General features: G+C 43.7%; 5 non-coding genes across 5 annotated transcripts; all 5 read left to right on the forward strand.

Annotated features, from left to right (window-relative positions):
• The first annotated feature begins 6,522 nt into the window (after positions 1–6,522).
• trnai-aau (transfer RNA isoleucine (anticodon AAU)) lies at positions 6,523–6,597 on the forward strand. The gene has a single exon. It is a non-coding gene; the product is annotated as a tRNA-Ile (tRNA).
• Positions 6,598–7,073: 476 nt separating this feature from the next.
• trnaq-cug (transfer RNA glutamine (anticodon CUG)) lies at positions 7,074–7,145 on the forward strand. Its single transcript has one exon. It is a non-coding gene; the product is annotated as a tRNA-Gln (tRNA).
• A 7,760-nt stretch (positions 7,146–14,905) lies between these two features.
• Positions 14,906–14,977, forward strand: trnap-ugg (transfer RNA proline (anticodon UGG)). The gene has a single exon. It is a non-coding gene; the product is annotated as a tRNA-Pro (tRNA).
• Positions 14,978–15,073: 96 nt separating this feature from the next.
• Positions 15,074–15,147, forward strand: trnai-aau (transfer RNA isoleucine (anticodon AAU)). The gene has a single exon. It is a non-coding gene; the product is annotated as a tRNA-Ile (tRNA).
• Positions 15,148–15,462: 315 nt separating this feature from the next.
• Positions 15,463–15,534, forward strand: trnaq-uug (transfer RNA glutamine (anticodon UUG)). The gene has a single exon. It is a non-coding gene; the product is annotated as a tRNA-Gln (tRNA).
• The last annotated feature ends 8,312 nt before the right edge of the window (positions 15,535–23,846 follow it).

Genomic DNA, 23,846 nt, shown 5'->3' on the forward strand with positions numbered 1-23,846 from the left:
TCACTCAGAGGACTGTGCTGGTCCATCTCCATCAGTGGAAACTGCCAAGGCACCAGCTCCTTCACATCAATTCAATTCAATTCAATTCAAGTTTATTTGTATAGCGCTTTTTACAATACAAATCGTTACAAAGCAACTTTACAGAAAATTATGTTTCTACAATATTTAGTAGTAGCTAGTAGTTTGTGCACGTTTGACAGGATTTTAGAAAAATAAAAATAATAATAATAATACAAGACGTAGTCAGCTAGATGATGAACTATCAATATTATTAATTAATAGTAATTATATGATGCAGTCACACATGTAGCAATAATTGTTAGTTCTGTTTGTTGATTCAAGGTTAGGATCATCTGGGGTCCTCTGAGGGTCAGCATCATCTCTTCTCAGGTGTTCTGGATCCAGACTGGAGCTTGTGTAAATCCTAGTTACCCCGTGGCAAAACATAGAAACAAAATAGAGACATCATTAGCATAGCTGCTGATCCAACAAAGTAAAATTAGTTTAACCCAAGCTAAAGAATAAAAATGCAGATGCAACTACACTCACAATTTAAGAGATACATTATTCGAATGCTTGGCGAAAGAGATGCGTTTTTAATCTAGATTTAAACAGAGAGAGTGTGTCTGAACCCTGAACATTATCAGGAAGGCTATTCCAGAGTTTGGGAGCCAAATGTGAAAAAGCTCTACCTCCTTTAGTGGACTTTGCTATCCTAGGAACTACCAAAAGTCCAGCGTTTTGTGACCTTAGGGTGCGTGATGGGTTGTAGCGTGGTAGAAGTGGTAGAAGGCTAGTTAGGTACGCAGGAGCTAAACCATTTAGGGCCTTATAGGTAAGTAATGATAATTTCTAACAGATACGGAACTTAATAGGTAGCCAGTGCAGAGACTGTAAAATTGGGGTAATATGATCATATTTTCTTGACCTGGTAAGGACTCTAGCTGCTGCATTTTGGACTAGCTGTAGCTTGTTTATTGACGAAGCAGGACAACCACCTAGAAGTGCATTACAATAGTCCAGTCTAGAGGTCATGAATGCATGAACTAGCTTTTCTGCATCAGAAACAGATAACATGTTTCGTAGCTTGGCAATGTTTCTAAGATGGAAGAATGCAGTTTTTGTAACATTGGAAATATGATTTTCAAAAGACAAATTGCTGTCTAATATAACACCCAGATTTCTGACTGTAGAGGAAGTAACAGTACATCCGTCTAGTTGCAGATTGTAATCTACAAGATTCTGTGTGGTGTTTTTTGGTCCAATAATTAATATCTCTGTCTTATCCGAATTTAATTGGAGAAAATTATTTGTCATCCAATCTTTTACATTTTTAACACACTCTGTTAGCTTAGATAATTGGGAAGTTTCATCTGGTCTCGTTGAAATATATATCTGAGTATCATCAGCATAACAGTGGAAGCTTATTCCGTATTTTCTAATAATATTACCAAGGGGCAACATGTATATTGAAAATAGAAGGGGACCTAGGACGGATCCTTGTGGCACTCCATATTTTACTGATGATAAATGAGATGACACCCCATTTAAGTAAACAAAATCACCAGCCACCAGCTTAGCTTCCAAGTCACTGGAAAGATCAACTTCCACCTTTCCAGCATGAGTGGATCCGGAACACACTATTTAAGGCTGACCCACGAACCGGCAAGTCAGATTTAGTGTCCCAGCTGAAACTTTGGTGGTATCCTCCTCAGCCCCCTTTAATAAACACTCAGCCCCCTGCCTCACCTGACCTCTTCTTCTGTCGGCCCCTTTTCTTATGGATGCCGCTAAAGATGTGGTTATTTCCTCTTGTCTGTGTTCGCCCAGACTGTGGTAAGCACAGACTAACAGCGGCAGGAATTTACCGTACCGTGCGTAAGGTCTTGGACATCGACGGGTGGTATGACCTTGCCACTGAGTATCTGGAGTGCAAACGCTGCAAAAAGAAATATCCTGCCTGTTCAGAGGACATCCTAGGACAGCTGGATATGGGCCACCGCAGTCAGTTTCCAGCTTTGCTGACATACAGGTAATTCATAATGACAATCATTCATTATTAGGTGCCTTTATATGGGTTATTTTTTACCAACTAAAGCATTTGCATGATTATACTGTTGCTTCCTTAGATACTCATGTGACAACCGGGTGCTGAGGATAATAAGGGAGAGGACACTGGGCAACAGTGTGACTCAGCTTTACAGGAAGCTGATGGAACAGCACAGTGAGGCATGGACACAGCGTATCTTGCAGTACTTGACTGCCTGCGAACCATTCACAAGGTCCTCCCTTGTGCAGCCTCCTGTGTTTGCTGATCCTCCACTTTTACCTGCCCTGCCTAAACCTAAGTGGCTGTTAGCCGTGTATGCCAGGGATGTTCTGGGGCGACTGCACGAGGTCAAGGCCAAATTAACATCTGTCTTTGGCTGTGTTCTCAAGATGGATTCGACAAAAAAGGTATCAAAGCCCTGTTTATATCCAGAAATTTGCCAGACATGGATGTGTGTGTGATGTGCATACATAAAGAGCACATCTTTTATTTTTCCCAATAGGTTACAAAGAAACTTGCCGGTGCTGCTTCAGGAACAGCTGCCTGGTGCACAAATGTCGGAAATGAACACGGCCAGGTCCTTGTCTCTGTGCTGACAGCTGCCGAGGGACATGGACTGGACTCCATGGCAGCTGGTCTGATGAAACGCTACCGAGAGGCAGGAGAGGCAGCCCAAAAAGTGATGTACGTGGACAGGGACTGCTGCAGTCAGTATGGCCAATCGCGGGTGAAGATCATGTTTTCGGAGTGGGATGAGCTTGTAGTGCGCCTCGACATCTGGCACTTCATGCGGCGATTTGCTGCAGGTGTCACAACAGAGGCTCATCCACTCTACGGGATCTTCATGGCACGTCTGTCCACGTGCATCTTTCAGTGGGATCCAGAGGATGTGGCTGCTCTTCGCTCTGCAAAAGAGAGTGACCTGGCGGCAAAGAAGACTGGCCACATCTCAAAAAAAGGCGGTCAGTGCTCGCATTACCCGGAGGGAGTTGGCACTGCACTGCCGGAGGAGGACCAGGGGGGTGGAGGAGACCGCCAGATTGATTGGGTCACTGATTGATCAGTTTGACAGTGCGGATGGGAAGGACACCCTGGAAGTTCCTCTGCTGGACCACGAACGGATCCAGCAGATATGGAAGGAACAGCGCAAGCACGTCCAGTGTATACAAGACCCAGAGAACTTTCCGCTGTACATGAAGACATGGACACTGAAGAAAGGCAGCGTGGAGCTGTGCTGCTACAGGTGTGCTCGTGGCTCTACCTCCTTGGAGTCGTTCCACCTCCACCTGAACCGTTTTATTCCAGGTATTACATGCATATATTTTCTACAGAAAAATAATAATCCATAAGCACTGTAACTGCTTCCATCACTTTAAAGTAATGCCGCATTAATAAATGTCACACTCTATATTACAATTACTTTTTAATGTCATTAGCATTGACAAAGCTGTCTTGACTAACAAGTCACTAGTAATACAGGAATAAGTGACAATCATTTTTAATTTAGTTACACAACTCTATTAAATGTAGTATACAAGTTACTTCAGAGCACCTTATGTGTAGTACATATATTGTACATATGTGACATATAAAACCCTTTTTTATATATTTTTTAATATTATTTAACTTTTAGGAACCAGTGCCAGCGATGCGCATTTTCAGGCCTATCTCCTTGAGGGCTTGATGCGTTGGAATGATGACCGAATGGAAGATGCCATAAAACGGGCGTCCTCCATTCGGACATATGGCAGTGCCATGAGAGAGGCTGTGGACCGGCTTAGCCGAACAGTCTTTGGGAAGCCCTGGGATGAGCGCTATCGCCCTCCTGGAGCATATACAGGTAAGAAATTTAATTTGTTCTTTTGCAATATTCTATTAAGTTATCTATTTAGCCTCCAATGTACTTGATAAATTATTAAGAGCACTTTTTTTCTTTTTTTATTATTTTATTATTGTAGGTGAATTGCTGGGAATCGAGTACCTTTACAGCCAGACTGGCAAAACACTGACTCCAGTGCTCCAGAACCCAGAGGAGGAAGACTGGCTGGTGGAGGAGGTTGATGATCAGGACCTGCTAGGTGAGGGGTTTGAGGAAGAGAGCATGGAGGACATCACAGTTCCAGTGCTGTATGAGGATGACCCCTGCCGTGATCTCAGAAACAGCCCCTCATCTTTGCCTCTGCCTCAGTCCCCAGCATCACTGGCTGAGCCGTCCACATCATCTGGAGGAGAGGGACAGTATCTCACCCCTGCCTCTTCAGTGCTGTCACAGCCATCAGCCATCTGACACTGGAAGCAGTGTCTCCGGCAAGGCTCAGGTAAGACACTCTAAGGGCTTTATTTTGTTTCAGTCTCGTTTTATTCCAAATACACTACAAGCAAGGTGTTTTTTTTTTAAGCCTGCATTTATTTGATTCAAAATACAACAAAAGCAGTAATATTTTGAAATATTTTTACTATTTAAAATAACTGTTATCCATTTGAATATATTTAAAAAAGTAATTTAGTCTTGTGATTTCAATGCTGAATTTAACATCATTACTCAGGGCACACGATTCTTCAGAAATCATTCCAATTTGCTGCTAAAAAAACCAGGTGCCGGGTGCTATATTATTATTATTAGGTTAAAAATAGCTTCTAGAGATTTTTTGTTTAGGTTTCTTTGATGAATAGAAAGTTCAGTATATATTGTAACATTATAAATGTCTTTTTCATCTATTTAATGCGTCCTTGCTAAATAAAAGTATTAATTTCTATAATTTAATACTAAATATATAATGATTTAAATGTTCTGACTCCACAATTTTGGATGGTATAGTGTATAATGTTAAAAAAGCTTTTTATTACAGATAAACTCTTATCTTGGATCCTTCTATTCATCAAAGAATCTTGAACAAAATGTACACAACTGTTCTAAATATTGATGATAATAATATCAATAAAAAAAGGTTTCTAGAACAACAAATCAGGATATCTGAATGATTTCTGAAGATCATGTGACACTGAAGACTCAGGAATTATGCTGAAAATACAGCTGTGCATCACAGAAATAACTTACACTTTAAACTATATTCAAATAGAAAGCATTTTTATTTTAAATAGTAAAATTATTTCACAATATAATGGCTTTTGTTGTATTTGAATAAAATAAATGCAGGCTTGTTGAGCAGAATTCTTTAAAAAATGTAAAAAAATATTTCTGTTCAAAGGCTTTTGACTGGAAGTGTATATTAACACTAATCTGCATTTACTAGGGAGCAGTCATTGGACCTGATGGCATCGCTGGGTGGGACAAGGTCCAGGATCTGGCTGGTTTCCTGGTGGGTCTTCGTGAGGCTCCTTACCTCACCGACCTGCAGGTGACAGAGGCCATCCAGCTGTGGACAGCTCTCCCTGATGTTGATAAACAGCGGGTCAACTATCAGCCTCGACATCAGCCTCAGCTGACACATGGGCGCTTTAAGGCACCGAAGCGGTCCGGAGTCACACCGGGTGTGGAGAGTGTGAAACGGTGTCTGATTGGACATCCTGGGGGTCCAGCACAGTGGCCCAGCACCAGCCGCTTGGTTGAGGCCATTTGTATGAAGCTGTGTGCTTTACACAAGTCACCGACCAAGAAGGCTGGAGTTTGCACCCCCAGGTGGTCTAAAATCCTTTCAGATTACCACCACATCCGAGACCTGGTGCTTAACAGTCGAAGGCTGATGGATGAAACAATGATCCAGCTGTTTGAGCTGAACCAGAGGACACTCATTCAGTGGTAAGCAAGGCACATTATTTGGTTCAAGGGAACTGAATACTTCTGTACACACACACACACACACACACACACACACACACACATATATATATATATATATATATATATATATATATATATTTTACAAGTAATTTACTTTCAGGTTTCAACGGCAGCAGAAGAATCAGGAAATGAGTGTCCTCGCCCAGGGACTGACTCCATCTGACCCAATTGATGTGGCTGATACGCAGCTTCCTCTGCCGAGGGAAAAATTGGATGACGTGCCATCAACATCAGGCCCAAAACATCAATTTATCCTTCCGCCAAATCGAGAAGGACAGGCTCCAATTCTGCGACCGGGTCGCCGGCCCACTTCTGCCAAATAGGAGTGCCCTATCGCACCCGTCCCCACAGCAGCAGGAGTTGTGCAGCCCATTTCAGCACCTGGGTCACTGTTAGGCACACTAGTCTTTAACCCAGACATGACTGTGTCGATGGTGATTCCATCTTCTGGTGCTTTGACATCCGGTCCAGGCCCAGCTTGCATTCGTTAGCCTTTCACACTGTCTCGAGGACTTTGATTGCCCTAGGGGTATGATTCTTGCTTTGGGTGCGAGAGGTCCCGGGTTCAAATCCCGGACGAGCCCTTGTTTAGGTTAAAACGTGAAGCTTTATTGTCTCATTGCATTCACAAACATTATGGCAGGTTTTTTCCAATCAGGCAGACACGGACGGCTAAGTTAGCTCAGCTGGTTAGAGCGTGGTGCTAATAACGCCAAGGTCGCGGGTTTGATCCCCGTACTGGCCAGCTGTTTTTATTGTCTGGGGGCTCATCTCTGCTCTGCTCTTCAGCTACGACAAAGAGTAGGGTGATCTCACTGAAATCACTGCTTGCTAAGCAGAGGTTTGTTGTAGCCAAAATACCTCAGTTGAGAGAACGTTAGACTGAAGATCTAAAGGTCCCTGGTTCGATCCCGGGTTTCGGCAACATCTCCCACACTTTTCCCTTTTTTGAGGCGGGCCATTGACCAAAAATCACTGGGTTCCAACCTCTCTGTATAACTGCTTCCCCACAGCCAGAGAGCTATCTGTTTCCAAGTTGGCCTCCAACCAAGCAGTTTCGGTTCCATGGTGTAATGGCACTCTGGGCTTTGAATCCAGCGATCTGAGTTCGAATCTCGGTGGAGCCTGTGTGCTTTCTTGCCGCAGGAAAAGATAAAACAGCACTAGTTTGGCGATGGTGCCAGTGTTTGTAGCCCTGTGAGCAACAGCTGCACCAGTTAAGGTTCCATGGTGTAATGGTTAGCACTCTGGACTCTGAATCCAGTGATCCGAGTTCAAATCTCGGTGGGACCTATTTTGCAACCAGTTTCTGCAGGACAATGTCTGAAATACTTTTCGGCAGCTTTTAGTCCAAAAAAATTAACTAACGTAGAGAGTGTGGCCGCATTGCATCGATGCTCAGTCTGTCTCTTTAGGGCAGTGGTTCTCAAACCTGTCCTGGAGGCACCCCTGCCCTGCACATTTTTATTGTCTCCCTTATTAGACACACCCAAATAAGGTCTCGCGGTCTCTTCTAATGAGCTGATGATTTGAAACAGGTGTGTTAGATGAGGGAAACATTCAAAATGTGAAGGGCAGGGGTGCCTCCAGGACAGGTTTGAAAACCACTGTTTTAGGGAACTGTGCGTAATATGGCACTGTTTTGCAACCAATTTGCACAGGACCATGTCTGAAATACTTATTGGCAGTTGTGAGCCCAAAAAAAGCTAACGTGGGAGTGTGGCAGCATTGCGTCAACGCTCAGTCGGTCTCTTTAGGGCAATGGTTTTCAAACCTTTCTTGGAGGCACCCCTGCCCTGAACATTTTGTATGTCTCCCTTATTAGACACACCCAAATCAGGTCTTGCAGTCTCTACTAATGAGCTGATGATTTGAAACAGGTGTGTTAGATGAGGGGAAATGCGAAATGTGCAGGGCAGGGATGCCTCCAGGACAGGATTGAAAACCACTAGGGATGTGTGAGTAAAAGGGCAGGAGCCAACTTGGAGAATGCAGGCATCGATCCCGCTACCTCTCGCATGCTAAGCGAGCGCTCTACCATTTGAGCTAATTCCCCTGGCCTTTCAAGAATGATGAGCATAGCTGGGAATGACGGGTTTGATGCAAAGAGGCTGTCCCTCCTCTGGGCTTGCTCCTTTGCACTGGCCGAGATTATGTTGTCGAATTTACAAAGAGATTAAGCTTTTGTGTTTAAGGACCTTCTCGGTCTTGTTACGCAAGTATGCATGTGTATGGATTCTTGTATTATGTAGGCTACCTTGGAGGCTACCTACCATGGAGAAGTGTGACATCATTTACCTCTGTATACCTCGATACACCACTGTATTACTCACTATGAATTGAACATATACATACGCTTTGAACTTGAATCACGGAGGGATTTCATGTGATGTCCAGTTCTCAGGGCACTTACGTTCGAATGGAACAAATGTCTGAAGCTATACAAGAAACTTACAAAATGTGAAGAGCAGGGGGCGCGAGGACTGGAATTGAGACCCGCTGGTCTAAGTGACATCTGACCGTTTCAGCTGTCCTCCCTAACATCCCTCTACATGTTAGATACAGCCCCATTTTTAGGTCAATTAAGAGGCCAACTTGCATTCGTTAGCCTTTCACACTGTCTCGAGGACTTTGATTGCTTCCACGTTAGTTCATGTTCCTTCTTTTGTTCATTCAAAATATATAGATGTCTTCATCATTTAATGCTCTCTTAGCTTTTATTTAAACGAGTGTTTTTGATAATATCAGCAGGTCTCATCTCAGCCAGAAGATCTCCCCCTTCTGTGGCCACAGACAATGCCACAGCAAGACAAGAAGTGGGTGTCGGAAGCACTTTTTAGGGTTGGTGCAAAGGGAAAGCTGGAGCTGCGTGAAAACCTACAGTTGTGGTATCACCCCCCTCCACCAGCCCTGTTGTACCACCAAGCTCCAACACCTGATTTTTTTCACAGCGTCTCTTGCTCTGGATGCCATATAAGCTGTGGAAGGTGCGGCTCCAGTGTACTAACCCTGCCTGTGCCACGCAACAGCTGTGTGGTGGTGGACTGCACAGGAGGGTACGACAGGTGTTAGACATTGACAGATACTGCAACCTGGTGACAGAGACCCTGATCTGCACCAGGTGTAGAACCAGCTACCTGTCCTGGAGTCATGCTGTGCTGCAGCAGTTGGACCTGGCCCATCGATCTGAATTCAGGGTCATCCTCACACGCAAGTAATTATTTTGCAGTCATTTTCACTTATGTGCTACCTTTTTTGATAAATATTTCCTACAATAATTAGATACCTTACAATAAGATACTTAAATGAATACTTTTTTCCAAGGTATGCCTGTGACATTCGGGTTCTTCGCTTGCTGCGTGAGAGGGGCATGGGGAATGGCCCAGTGAGGATCATCGGCCAGCCGAGAGAGAACCACAGTGAGGAGTGGTTGAAACATGCGCTTCGGTACACATCAGAGTGTGTGGCCTTTTTTGATAATCGTGGCCTGCATCCGGTGCACTTCCAGGAGCCACCACCACTTGCTTCAGTACCCAGCTACAAATGGCTCCTCACTGTATACAGTCAGGACATTCTCAACAGGCTCGATCACATAAAGGCCAGCATAACATCCACGTATGGATCAATTTTAAAAATGGATTCAACTAAGAAGGTCAGATAAGCTGCTTACTTGACTGTACCCTTATCTATAATGTATTTTTAGACCGAGAGAGCTTTATTTTTTTCAGTGTAACTGATTTGGATGCCTGTTGTATTATTTGCTATGCTTATTGTTTCTTTCAGATCACCAAGAAGTTGAGCGGGCCTGCGAAAGGCACAGCACAGTGGCTTACCTCAGTGGGCAATGAGATAGGTCAGGTGCTGATGAGTGTCCTGACTGCGAATGAAGGGGCTGGGTTAGACCACATGGCTGCAGGGCTCATGGAGCGATACCGGAGTGCTGGTGTTGATCCTCCCACTGTCATTTATGTGGACTGTGATTGTTGCAAGACAGTGGGAGAGACTAAATTGAAGAGGCGGTTCAGCGGCTGGCCCGATGTCATCGTCCGCCTAGACATTTGGCATTTTATGCGACGTCTGGCAGTAGGGTGCACCACTGATGCCCACCAGTGGTACCCTACTTTTATGGCTAGGCTGTCATCCTGTATTTTTGAGTGGGATGCAGGGGATCTCACTCTGCTGAGACGGGCCAAAAGGGAGCAACTCATCCAACAGGGCTGGCCTACACTGACGGAGGCAGAACTGGACCATCATTTAACTAAAGCTGAGCTTTTTGAGGAGAACACGAGGAGAAGAAACCACTATCCGCCTCCTTGATATGCTCATCAGAGAGCTCATGGGTGGCAAGGGGAATGATGCTCTTGGTGTTCCACTACTTGACAGTGTGAGAATGCAGCACATCTGGAATGTCCAGAGGCGGCACGTCACCTGTATCCAAGATCCTCCAAATGTGCCGCTCTATACTGAAACTGGAACTACAAACAAGGGTGGGGTGGTTCTAAAAACCTATCGTTGTGCCAGAGGCTCCACATCCCTGGAATCATTTCACTGCCACCTAAGCAGATTTATTCCAGGTTTGTCATGTCAGAATATACCACATTTTGCCACTAATTCATGTTTATCAAGATATTTGCAGATTAAATTTTCTGTTTTGCATTTTCTCAAAGCAATATTTGGCTTTCTATTTCTTTTTCTAGGGAACAGCGCAAACAGCCTGAACTTCCAGATTTATCTCCTGGAAGGTTTATTACGCTGGAATCAGGACCGGGCTGAAGCTGCTGTTGCAGATGAAGGTTCAACTGTTGTTGTTCTCTTGTTGACCTGACTGCTTCTATTGTTCTCATTTGTAAGTCGCTTTGGATGAAAGCGTCTGCTAAATGATTAAATGTAATGTAAATGTAATGTAACTCTGCGCTCTTACACAGGGGAGCTGGTTTACTCTGTCAATGAGAACTACAATAAGTTGTATGGCAGGAAATTGGTCCCAAGCTTCACTCGACCTGCAGTATACACAGGTAAAAATATTTTGATAAATGCAGCTCATGATGTAGCATGTTTTTGTTAAAATTACAATTGCTTTTGGACAGTAATAATGTAATTTTGACATATCAGAGAAAAATTATACTACCAGAATATTTGTACATTATTCTGTGTTCTAAGTTTCAGGGGAGAAAATAAAATACATAGTAGAATATAGAGTAATCCTGTCTTTTTATGATGCCCTCTGAATTAGATATATATTGTTCATACAGAAGTGGACAACAAAATATTTACTGCATTTCTGAATAAACCTTTCTGCATAATTTCCATTAAAAACGTTTTCTGTTACAAATATTTCCTCAGGAGAGCTCATTGGAGTACAGTACTTGTTGAGGCAGAATAGTCAGCCCCTGGAGGACATGTGCCCTACCTCTGAGAGGACCTCTCATTTGCTGGAGGAGATAGATGTGGAGGAGCAAGTGGAAAGGGATGAGGGTTTCATTGATTTCTTTGGAGAGGAAGCCACAGTGGCAAATCTTGTGGCATCAGATGACTTAGTCCTTTCAGGTCCACCAGTTCTACCAGCTGCACCAGTTCCCAGTGTCCAGGCTCCTTCAGCTGCACCAGTGCCCAATGTAGCTGCACCTGTGCCCAGTGTCCAGACTCCACCAGTGCCCAGTGTCCAGGCTCCTTCAGCTGCACCAGTGCCCAGTGTCCAGACTCCACCATGGCCCAGTGTCCAGGCTCCTTCAGCTGCACCAGTGCCCAGTGTCCAGGCTCCTTCAGCTGCACCAGTGCCAAGTGTAGCTGCACCAGTGCCCAGTGTCCAGGCTCCACAATGGCCCAGTGTCCAGGCTCCTTCAGCTGCACAAGTGCCCAGTGTAGCGGCACCAGTGCCCATTGTCCAGGCTCCTTCAGCTGCACCAGTGCCCAGTGTAGCTGCACCAGTGCCCAGTGTCCAGGCTCCTTCAGCTGCACCAGTGCCCAATGTCCAGGCTTCACCACTGCCCAGAGTGCGGGCTCCTTCAGCTGCACCAGTGCCCAGTGTAGCTGCACCAGTGCCCAGTGTCCAGACTCCACCAGTGCCCAGTGTCCAGGCTCCTTCAGCTGCACCAGTGCCCAGTGTCCAGACTCCACCAGTGCCCAGTGTCCAGGCTCCTTCAGCTGCACCAGTGCCCAGTGTAGCTGCACCAGTGGCCAGTGTCCAGGCTCCACCACTGCCCAGAGTCCGGGCTCCTTCAGCTGCACCAGTGCCCAGTGTCCTGGCTCCACCACTGCTCAGAGTCCGGGCTCCTTCAGCTGCACCAGTGCCCAGTGTCCAGGCTCCACCACTGCTCAGAGTCCGGGCTTCTTCAGCTGCACCAGTGCCCAGTGTCCAGGCTCCACCACTGCTCAGAGTCCGGGCTCCTTCAGCTGCACCAGTGCCCAGTGTCCTGGCTCCACCACTGCTCAGAGTCCGGGCTCCTTCAGCTGCACCAGTGCCCAGTGTAGCTGCACCAGTGCCCAGTGTCCAGACTCCACCACTGCTCAGTGTCCAGGCTCCTTTAGATACACCCTCAGCAATGGTAAAATGTCCTTTTCTATACGAATTGTGACTCATTTAGTTATTTGCCATTAAGCAGTAAACTTACTTAACAGCATGTAAATACCTAACCAACAGTTATATATTTCCAGGCTGTTGACGAGCACTGCATTCCTGGAATGGACCGGGTGGATGCGTTGGTGGAGTGTCTGGTGGAGCTGCGCACACAGACAATCCTCACACTTACCAACCAACAAGTTGCGACCATTGTGGGTTTTTGGCAGAACCTGGACAAATTTGATAAAGACAGGGTAGTGTATGCTGCTCGTCATCAAGACAGGCTACTTACAGGACGTTTTAGGTCCCCGAAAAAGAAAGCTGTCTTCACTCCTGGTGTCGAAAGCACAAAAAGGTGTGTTTTGGGTTCTAGCGGCTCTCCAGCACAGTGGCCTAATTGCTTTTGCCTTGTTGAAATGATTTTCATAAGGTTATGTAACATCCACCGAAGCCCCAAGAAACAGCGGACAGAATCTCTGTCTAGATGGGATCTCATTCTTCGTGATTACAGAAGAATTCGGCAGCTAATCTTGAGCAATGGAACGGTGATGAGTGACACAACCCTTCAGCTAGTTGAGGTAAATCATAGGACTCTTACGACGTGACACAATTACCGTTTAAAAGGTCAGGAGGTCTCATTGCTGTTGCAAGGGCTGGACCTTCCAGAGGCACGTCCAGTGGCTTTGGATGCTTTGCCTCCAGCACGAGTACAGCCTGTTGTGCCTCCACAATATAGCCACCAGTTGCATACCTACCAGATGCCACCAGACACAGCTGGACAGCAAAGACCAAGTTTAGAAAGATTGGGCCCTCAGCTACCTGTACATCTGCCACAGCAACTTCAATCTGGCCATCAGCCGTACACCCTCAGCGTTCAGCCACGTCCACCCAGTTAAGGCCAATTTGTCCCAGCCCGACAGCACCACACCCATTGGTTCCTGACACACCCACTGCCCCTGTTGTGTCTCAGATGTTTCTGGTGCCCTGCCTATTTTGCAACCAGTTTGCGCAGGACAATGTCTGAAATACTTTTCGGCAGCTTTTAGTCCAAAAAAATTAACTAACGTAGAGAGTGTGGCCGCATTGCATCGATGCTCAGTCTGTCTATTTAGGGCAGTGGTTTTCAAACCTGTCCTGGAGGCACCCCTGCCCTGCACATTTTTATTGTCTCCCTTATTAGACACACCCAAATCAGGTCTTGCAGTCTCTACTAATGAGCTGATAATTTGAAACCGGCTAGAGAAGGCAGCTCGAGGGGGGTGGAAGTCGGAAGAAAAATTTTAGAATGAGGCCTAGAGAAAACACTTGTACTGTACTCAGGGCACTAAGGGGAATCCATTTTTGTAAATTTTATGCCATAATACTGTAGAAATATGCATAGAAAAAATGGATTTTGGTTAATTTCACCACATGAGGTGAATGTTAACCAAAATGTCACACATTTTGCCAAGCTGTAACTCCGCCAAAACGGGGCCAAACTGCACCAAAATCGGGACAAAGTCAGACCAGTGGGCCCTCTATCCGACGACACAGGCCCATGTCCCTATGACCCCGGGGGTCCGAGTTACGGCCCCCCAAAATGTGGAATTATATCCGTTATAACTAAGGAACCGGACCACCCAGGAACTCGAGGGTGGTCGCATACGGTAGGCCCCTCGACCCTCTAGGGATCCCCGAATTTCAGCCCCGGGGTCCACCGCTTCGCGGAGATATTAGCAAAATAATAGTACCATCCACCCCCCTCGCACCTACTCATCCATGCCGGCCAGGGTGCACCCTCCCCGGCTAGAGAAGGCAGCTCGAGGGGGGTGGAAGTCGGAAGAAAATTATGATGAGGCCTAGAGAAAACACTTGTACTGTACAAAGGGCATTCAGAGGAATCCATTTTTGCAAGTTTTATCCCAAAATACTGAAGAATTTGCATAAAAACGAGCTTAGAATTTTGGCACACTTGTGCACCACAAGTGGTGCGTGTCTCACTGTTCATTAAATAGCAACTGTATTTAACTTTATTTATTTCAAATGTGTGCCATATTATTAAAGAAAACACCTCTACTGTACGCAGGGCACTCAGAGGAATCAATTTTTGTAAATTTTATCCCATTATACTGAAGAAATATGCATAGAAAAAATGTTGGATTTTGGTTAATTTAACCACGTGGTGAATGTTAACCAAAATGTCACACATTTTGCCAAGTTGTAACTCCGCCAAAACGGGGCCAAGCTGCACCGAAATCGGGACAAAGTCAGACCAGGGGGCCCTCTATGCGACGACACCAGCCCCAAGTCCCTATGACCCCGGGGGTCCAAGTTATGGCCCCCCAAAATTTGGAATTTGAACCGTTATAACTCAGGAACCGGACCACCCAGGAACTCTTGGTTGGTCGCATACGTTAGGCCCCTCGCCCTCTAGGGATCCCCCGAATATCCCATAATAATGTAAAAATATTCATAGAAAAAATGTTGGATTTTGGTTATTTCACCAGAAGAAGAAGGCTCATTGGTCTAGGGGTATGATTCTCGCTTTGGGTGCGAGAGGTCCCGGGTTCAAATCCCGGACGAGCCCTTGTTCAGGTTAAAACGTGAAGCTTTATTGTCTCATTGCATTCACAAACATTATCGCAGGTTTTTGCTAATCAGGCAGACACGGATGGCTAAGCCAGGCCGGTTAGCTCAGCTGGTTAGAGCGTGGTGCTAATAACGCCAAGGTCGCGGGTTCGATCCCTGTACTGGCCAGCTGTTTTTTATTGTCTGGGGGCTCATCTCTGCTGTGCTCTTCAGCTCCGACAAAGAGTAGGGTGATCTCACTGAAATCCCTGCTTGCTAAGCAGAGCTTTGTTGTAGCCGAAATAGCTCAGTTGGGAGAGCGTTAGACTGAAGATTTAAAGGTCCCTGGTTTGATCCTGGGATTCGGCAACATCTCCCACACTTTTCCCTTTTTTGAGGCGGGCCATTGACCAAAAATCACTGGGTTCCAACCTCTCTGTATAACTGCTTCCTCACAGCCAGAGAGCTATCTGTTTCCAAGTTGGCCTCCAACTAAGCAGTTTCGGTTCCATGGTGTAATGGTCAGCACTCTGGGCTTTGAATCCAGCGATCTGAGTTCAAATCTCGGTGGAGCCTGTGTGCTTTCTTGCCGCAGGAAAAGATAAAACAGCACTAGTTTGGCGATGGTGCCAGTGTTTGTGGCCCTGTGAGCAACAGCTGCACCAGTCAAGGTTCCATGGTGTAATGGTTAGTACTCTGGACTCTGAATCCAGTGATCTGAGTTTAAATCTCGGTGGGACCTATTTTGCCACCAGTTTGCACAGGACAATGTCTGAAATACTTTTCGGCACCTTTTAGTTCAAAAAAATTAACTAACGTAGAGAGTGTGGCCGCATTGCATCGATGCTCAGTCTGTCTCTTTAGGGCAGTGGTTCTCAAACCTGTCCTGGAGGCACCCCTGCCCTGCACATTTTTATTGTCTCCCTTATTAGACACACCCAAATCAGGTCTTGCAGTCTCTACTAATGAGCTGATGATTTGAAACAGGTGTGTTAGATGAGGGGAAATGCGAAATGTGCAGGGCAGGGATGCCTCCAGGACAGGATTGAAAACCACTGATCTAGGGATGTGTGAGTAAAAGGGCAGGAGCCAACTTGGAGAATGCAGGCATCGATCCTGCTACCTGTCGCTTGCGCCCACTGCTTCCCACCGACTGAGCCAAAGTAAGCCCAAAGTAAGCCCACATGAGCCAATCGCGTTTCGCCTGTGGCTTACTTTTGACCAATCGCGTTCCGCCTGTGGCTTACTTTTGACCAATCGCGTTTCGCCTGTGGCTTACTTTTGAACAATCGCGTTTCTCTTCCGTGGCTTACTTTTGATCAATCGCGTTTCTCTCCTGTGGCCTCCTTTTGACCAATCGCCGTTGTTGTCATCTTTGTTAAAGTTAAGGCTATTACTTTATTCATTGAAAACTGGTCATTATTTGTTCATATACAGTGTGTATTTTTGGAAAATGAATCGTGTCAGAATAGCTAGCTAGCGTGTACAGTTCATGCTTTCTTCAGTACCTGTGAACCTGTAACTTTTCACATGATAAATGATCAGATAAGTTACATTTATCGACCGTCAGCGTTTCTCTTCCGTGGCTTACTTTTGATCAATCGCGTTTCTCTCCTGTGGCCTCCTTTTGACCAATCGCCGTTGTTGTCATCTTTGTTAAAGTTAAGGCTATTACTTTATTCATTGAAAACTGGTCATTATTTGTTCATATACAGTGTGTATTTTTGGAAAATGAATCGTGTCAGAATAGCTAGCTAGCGTGTACAGTTCATGCTTTCTTCAGTACCTGTGAACCTGTAACTTTTCACATGATAAATGATCAGATAAGTTACATTTATCGACCGTCAGCTAATTAAACTATGCTACTGTCAACAATGATGTGTTTTTTGTCTAAGAAATCATGGTTTCTGGGCCCTATGAATGAAAATAATGATTAAACTATTTACATTTATATTTGGTATTAACACATAATAACACACACACATTTTAATTGTAAAAATCGTTACCAAATTGTTGTGGAGATATGGAAAACTGCATTTACCAAGAAATAATTGATATTTTCTAAAATAATGTAATAATAATGACTTTTTTTTATAAAAAAAACATTGAGAGTCTTAACTAAAAACAAACAAAAAAAGGCCAAATGTATCCATATGGGCCAAAGTATGTGGGAATAGTGCTCATTTTAATTTAGGTAGACCAGAAAGTTAAAAACACAGAAAAATGGCTGAGATTTTAAGAGGTAAAAGCACCTGGTGTAACCCTGGGATAAGATGACAACATTTGAAGTATGATATATTTAATGTAATATTTTGTAGCCTGGTGTGTGTGTAATCATGGTTTAAGATGACAGCATTGAAAATAAAAGGAAATTTCAGACTTCATATTGACGTTACATATTTTATATGTCAGGGATTCCTGTCCTTTGTAGAAAACTCATCTTCAGGACAGTTTATGTCATGGCCATGTTTATTACCACAGTAATATAGTTTATGCGTAGCTTGTTAAATTATTGTTACACACTTAACATACAGGTGTCTTTTAGATTGCAAAAGGTAGTAGTCTTTTTCTGATTTTCATTTCAGAAAATGTATGCATATCCCTCTTTTCAACGGCAATCGGCAACATCAAGCCGACTCCTCATGGCACCTTCGGCGGAGGCGAGGCGTCTGAAAATGTGGAGTCTGGAAGGGCCAAACCTAAGGAGGAGGTGCTGTCAGAGGCTAGTACTTTTGTCAGCACAAACGGTGGAGACCCCAGTGACCAGTTTTTAGTACTGGCTCACTGAAAACTTCATTTTGGGAAGTACCAGGGCCAGAGATTTAGATGGCTCCTGGAAAACTCTCTGGGGTATGCCGTGTATTTGGTGCTCAGCATTTCCAATGAGACGGCACAGACAACACCCCTGTCAGAAAATAAACAACTGTTCCTACAGTACTCTTCTCAAATTAGAGAGATGGCAGAAGAAGTGGAGAAGTATCAGAGGAAGCAGGAAATGCAGGCAGAAGCCCGGGCAACTGGAGACCAGGGCTGCTTGATGGTGGAGTTTGGTGACTTCCAGGGCCGGTCCATGAAAGATGTTTATGAGGACCAGAGCAAGGAGGCTCAAGCACTCATCAGGTACCTCGTTAAGGCAGATGCCAGGCCCAAAACCAACATGGCCATTTTCAAGACATATGTCCTGAAAAGACGGGCTTCTGCTGTGGGCACCAGCGTACGTCAGCCTGCACCTCACGCTGCAACCTCCAGTGCTTCTGCAACCACTGCACCTCCACCTGCAGCTATCCAAACTGGTGTACAGAAGACCGCAACTGTGAAAGCGCTGTTGGCACGTGGCAAAAATTTGTCGCCTTCACAGCTGGCAAAAAAACTCACGTCACCAGTTAAAGCCTGTGAGTAGGAGTGTGAATATAGAATTTTACCTACAGCATTTCTACATATATTAATTTATCATTATGGCAAACTTGTCAACTTGCCGTTTCCAGATCCATTATTGCAGTCCACTTTACCTCCTCCAGCAGCAGAACCCCCAGCCAAACATTTGCCCCCCATGCAGCTTTTCGCTACTGGTAAGTAAGCACCATCTTACATATGTTTGTCTCTGTGTACTGTTCACAATGATAGTTTTAACATTTGTGCTCCAGGCAAGTCCGTTCCCACTGCTGAAGATGACGATGAGGAGCTGGTATTTGCTGCATCACAATGTGAAGCACAGCTAAATACAGGTGTGGCATATGACACAAATGCACATATTACAAGAATGTTTTGTGAAAACACACTGAGAAGCGTTATTTCTTCGGGGAAAATAATCAACATTTTAAAATATGTTTTGTTTACAATACAGAATTATATCATATCATGCCTCAAGCGGGATGCTTTCTTTGAGTGCACTTCTTCAAAACCGTAAGGATGTTCCAAGGTGTCAGTGTATTTATTTGCGTTTCCGAACTTACCCGTTGTTAGATAATCACCAGATAACTTTTTCACACCGCTTGCTCTTCTCACACACTCTTCAGCTCTCCCTGAGCAGACAGGATGGTGGAGATTCATTGTTCTAATGATTAGAGGAACAGTTTTTCCTTACTCTATCTGTGTGTATGCTTCATGTCCGTGGGCTTCGTTGCTTTACACTTAATTCATCACACCACATTTTCCTTCCTCCATTCCATCTGATCCTCATTCTCAGAGAGCTGCACTGATTCCATTCTCCTTAAATTAATATAGTGTATGCTGTGTTCTTTGCTTCCTTAACACTAGTACCACTTTCTTCACTCTCGTTCCTAAATATAACATAATAATTATGAATACTTGTCCAAAAATTGTGCTTTGCAGGCTGTTTCTGCGCTGCATTTATGGCATATTACTATCAAATGCAACAGTCATCCTTATTGTTTTTTTTTTTACTATTCACTCAGAGGACTGTGCTGGTCCATCTCCATCAGTGGAAACTGCCAAGGCACCAGCTCCTTCACATCACCAGCCACCAGCTGAGCTTCCAAGTCACTGGAAAGATCAACTTCCACCTTTCCAGCATGAGTGGATCCGGAACACACTATTTAAGGCCAACCCACGAACCGGCAAGTCAGAACTAGTGTCCCAGCTGAAACTTTGGTGGTATCCTCCTCAGCCCCCTTTAATAAACACTCAGCCCCCTGCCTCACCTGACCTCTTCTTCTGTCGGCCCCTTTTCTTATGGATGCCGCTGAAGATGTGGTTATTTCCTCTTGTCTGTGTTCGCCCAGACTGTGGTAAGCACAGACTAACAGCGGCAGGAATTTACCGTACCGTGCGTAAGGTCTTGGACATCGACGGGTGGTATGACCTTGCCACTGAGTATCTGGAGTGCAAACGCTGCAAAAAGAAATATCCTGCCTGGTCTGAGGACATCCTAGGACAGCTGGATATGGGCCACCGCAGTCAGTTTCCAGCTTTGCTGACATAGAGGTAATTCATAATGACAATCATTCATTATTAGGTGCTTTTATATGGGTTATTTTTTACCAACTAAAGCATTTGCATGATTATACTGTTGTTTCCTTAGATACTCATGTGACAACCGGGTGCTGGGGATGATGAGGGAGAGGACACTGGGCAACAGTGTGACTCAGCTTTACAGGAAGCTGATGGAACAGCACAGTGAGGCATGGACACAGCGTGTCTTGCAGTACCTGACTGCCTGCGAACCATTCACAAGGTCCTCCCTTGTGCAGCCTCCTGTGTTTGCTGATCCTCCACTTTTACCTGCCCTGCCTAAACCTAAGTGGCTGTTAGCCGTGTATGCCAGGGATGTTCTGGGGCGACTGCACGAGGTCAAGGCCAAATTAACATCTGTCTTTGGCTGTGTTCTCAAGATGGATTCGACAAAAAAGGTATCAAAGCCCTGTTTATATCCAGAAATTTGCCAGATATGGATATGTGTGTGATGTGCATACATAAAGAGCACATCTTTTATTTTTCCCAATAGGTTACAAAGAAACTTGCCGGTGCTGCTTCAGGAACAGCTGCCTGGTGCACAAATGTCGGAAATGAACACGGCCAGGTCCTTGTCTCTGTGCTGACAGCTGCCGAGGGACATGGACTGGACTCCATGGCAGCTGGTCTGATGAAACGCTACCGAGAGGCAGGAGAGGCAGCCCCAAAAGTGACCGCTGCAGTCAGTATGGCCAATCGCGGGTGAAGATCATGTTTTCGGAGTGGGATGAGCTTGTAGTGCGCCTCGACATCTGGCACTTCATGCGGCGATTTGCTGCAGGTGTCACAACAGAGGCTCATCCACTCTACGGGATCTTCATGGCACGTCTGTCCACGTGCATCTTTCAGTGGGATCCAGAGGATGTGGCTGCTCTTCGCTCTGCAAAAGAGAGTGACCTGGCGGCAAAGAAGACTGGCCACATCTCAGAAAAGGCGGTCAGTGCTCGCATTACCCGGAGGGAGTTGGCACTGCACTGCCGGAGGAGGACCAGGGGGGTGGAGGAGACCGCCAGATTGATTGGGTCACTGATTGATCAGTTTGACAGTGCGGATGGGAAGGACACCCTGGGAGTTCCTCTGCTGGACCACAAACGGATCCAGCAGATATGGAAGGAACAGCGCAAGCACGTCCAGTGTATACAAGACCCAGAGGACTTTCCGCTGTACATGAAGACAGGGACATTGAAGAAAGGCAGCGTGGAGCTGTGCTGCTACAGGTGTGCTCGTGGCTCTACCTCCTTGGAGTCGTTCCACCTCCACCTGAACCGTTTTATTCCAGGTATTACATGCATATGGATTATTATTTTTCTGTAGAAAATATAAGCACTGTAACTGCTTCCATCACTTTAAAGTAATGCCGCATTAATAAATGTCACACTCTACATTACAATTATTTTTTAATGTCATTAGCATTGACAAAGCTGTCTTGACTAACAAGTCACTAGTAATACAGGAATAAGTGACAATCATTTTTAATTTAGTTACACAACTCTATTAAATGTAGTATACAAGTTACTTCAGAGCACCTTATGTGTAGTACATATATTGTACATATGTGACATATAAAACCCTTTTTTATATATTTTTTAATATTATTTAACTTTTAGGAACGAGTTTTGGTTCCTTGCCTCTGTCGCCTCTGGCAGGCATAGCTGGGGACACTTCATGTACAGCGATATCGTTGACTTGATTGCAAATTATTGCACAGATACTATTTAAACTGAACTTAGCTGAATGATGACATCACCGATTTCAATGACGAAATGCCTTTAACTGTCATTTTGCTTTATTGACGCATTGTGTTCCTAACTAATGTTGTTCAGTTGCATTGACACAATCCTTTTTGTTTAAAGCGCAATTAAAAAAAGTCCAAACAATGACCCCTGCAACGGGTAGTGTTCCAAATGTTATGCGACTTTAGCTAATGATGGGTCCATCCGGAATTTGACGGTGCTAGGGCTGTGTCAGCGTCAGAAAAAGCCATGCATTGTTCAGTTATGTCGGTGCAGTAGCGTCGGTTGGGGGAGAAACAGCAACATGCGCAGCTCCTCGTTAGTATAGTGGACAGTATCTCCGCCTGTCACGCGGAGGCCAGTCACGGATAGGTGTAGAGCGCTAACTAGCCAATAGCAACGAAGGAAATTCCAGGGAGGCGGGACGAAAAAAATACACAGAATTAGAGGTTCGAATCCCGTCTCGGCCACAAATACCATAAAATGAGTTTGTATTCGTTTTTTCATCTAGGTACACTTTAAGTACGATTAACATATAATAGATGAACTTTGTGAACAAAGATAAAAATAAATCTTGTAATAATTGTTCTTTTGTATGGTGTACAAAATGTGCAAAGATCTTAAGAAACATATACATTATAATAGGGAATAGTTATTTTTAATATAGAAAAATGTGAATAATTAAAAAGAACACTTTGATAATGTTTCAGGCCTTTATTTATAAAGATACGTCTATTTATATGTGTATAACTGTACAGAAAACCCATATATATGAAATATAACTAAAACTCACAAAAAAGTAAGTTTTTCATTTTATTTATAGTAAAGTAATATACTTATAAAAATTAAAAGAAAAAATAACAAAAATATATAATGATTAAATAAATATACATAAAATAATCATAGGTTATTAAACAACAGCAACAGATATAATAAAAATAAAGATGTGGAGAACAGAAAAAACAATACAAATATGTTTTATATTAAATAATTATGTATGTTTAATGGTAACAGTTATTAACATTCAGTGTTTACATATCTGAGCAAGTAAATAAAATGTAATATCAATTTAAAAGAAAATCAACAAAATGTATACATTTTTTAATCAATAAAACTTAACACACAGTTCAATACAGTTCAAACAAGGCCACATACTTATAGTATTTTAATTAACAAATTGAAATACATGAAAATATTTAAATGTATAGATTCAACAACAACAACAATAATAAAATCTAAAGTTGTGGAGAACACAGAAAAAAAATATATTACACTACCACTTAAATGTTTTTGAACAGTAAGATTTTTAATTCTCACCAAGCCTGCCTTTATTTGGTCCAAAATACAGTAAAAGCAATAATATTGTTGAAATATTTTTACTAGTTAAAATAACTGCTTTCTATTTGAACATATAGTAAAATGATCAGAATAATATGATGATTTACTGATCAAGAAAAAATATTATTATTATCAATATTTTAAACCCCCCCCAGGGATTCTTTAAATAGAAAGATCCAAAGATCTGCATTTATTTGAAATAAAAAGCTTTCTTAACAATATAGATTGTACCATTCTTTTGGGGGGAAAGAAATGACAGAAATTAATGCCTTTTTTTTTTTTTTAGCAAGGATGATTTAAATTGATTAAAAGTGATGATAAAGATGAAAAATGTTGATGATGAAAATGTAAAAAAAAAAAAATATATATATATTTCAGATAAATGCTGTTCTTCTGAACTTTCTATTCATGTAAGAAACTGAAAAGATTGTACTCGGCTGTTTTCAACATAACATAACAACAACAGTAATAATAATAATAATACATTTTTCTTGAGCAGTAAATCATCATATTATTCTGATTTCTGAAGATCGTGTGACACTGAAGACTGGATGAATGATGCTGAAAATACAGCTGTGCATCACAGAAATAAATTACAGTATATATTCAAATATATAGCCTTCCTGATAATGTTCGGGGTTCAGACACACTCTCTCTGTTTAAATCTAGATTATAAACGCATCTCTTTCGCCAAGCATTCGAATAATGTATCTCCTAAATTGTGAGTGTAGTTGCATCTGATCAAATACGCATTCTTATTCTTTAGCTTGGGTTAAACTAATTAACTTTACTCTGTTGGATCAGCAGCTATGCTAATGATGTCTCTATATGTGCCTCTGTTTCTGC

Source organism: Carassius carassius, chromosome 8 (assembly GCF_963082965.1).
Source record: "Carassius carassius chromosome 8, fCarCar2.1, whole genome shotgun sequence".
NCBI classification, from domain to species: Eukaryota; Metazoa; Chordata; class Actinopteri; order Cypriniformes; family Cyprinidae; genus Carassius; species Carassius carassius.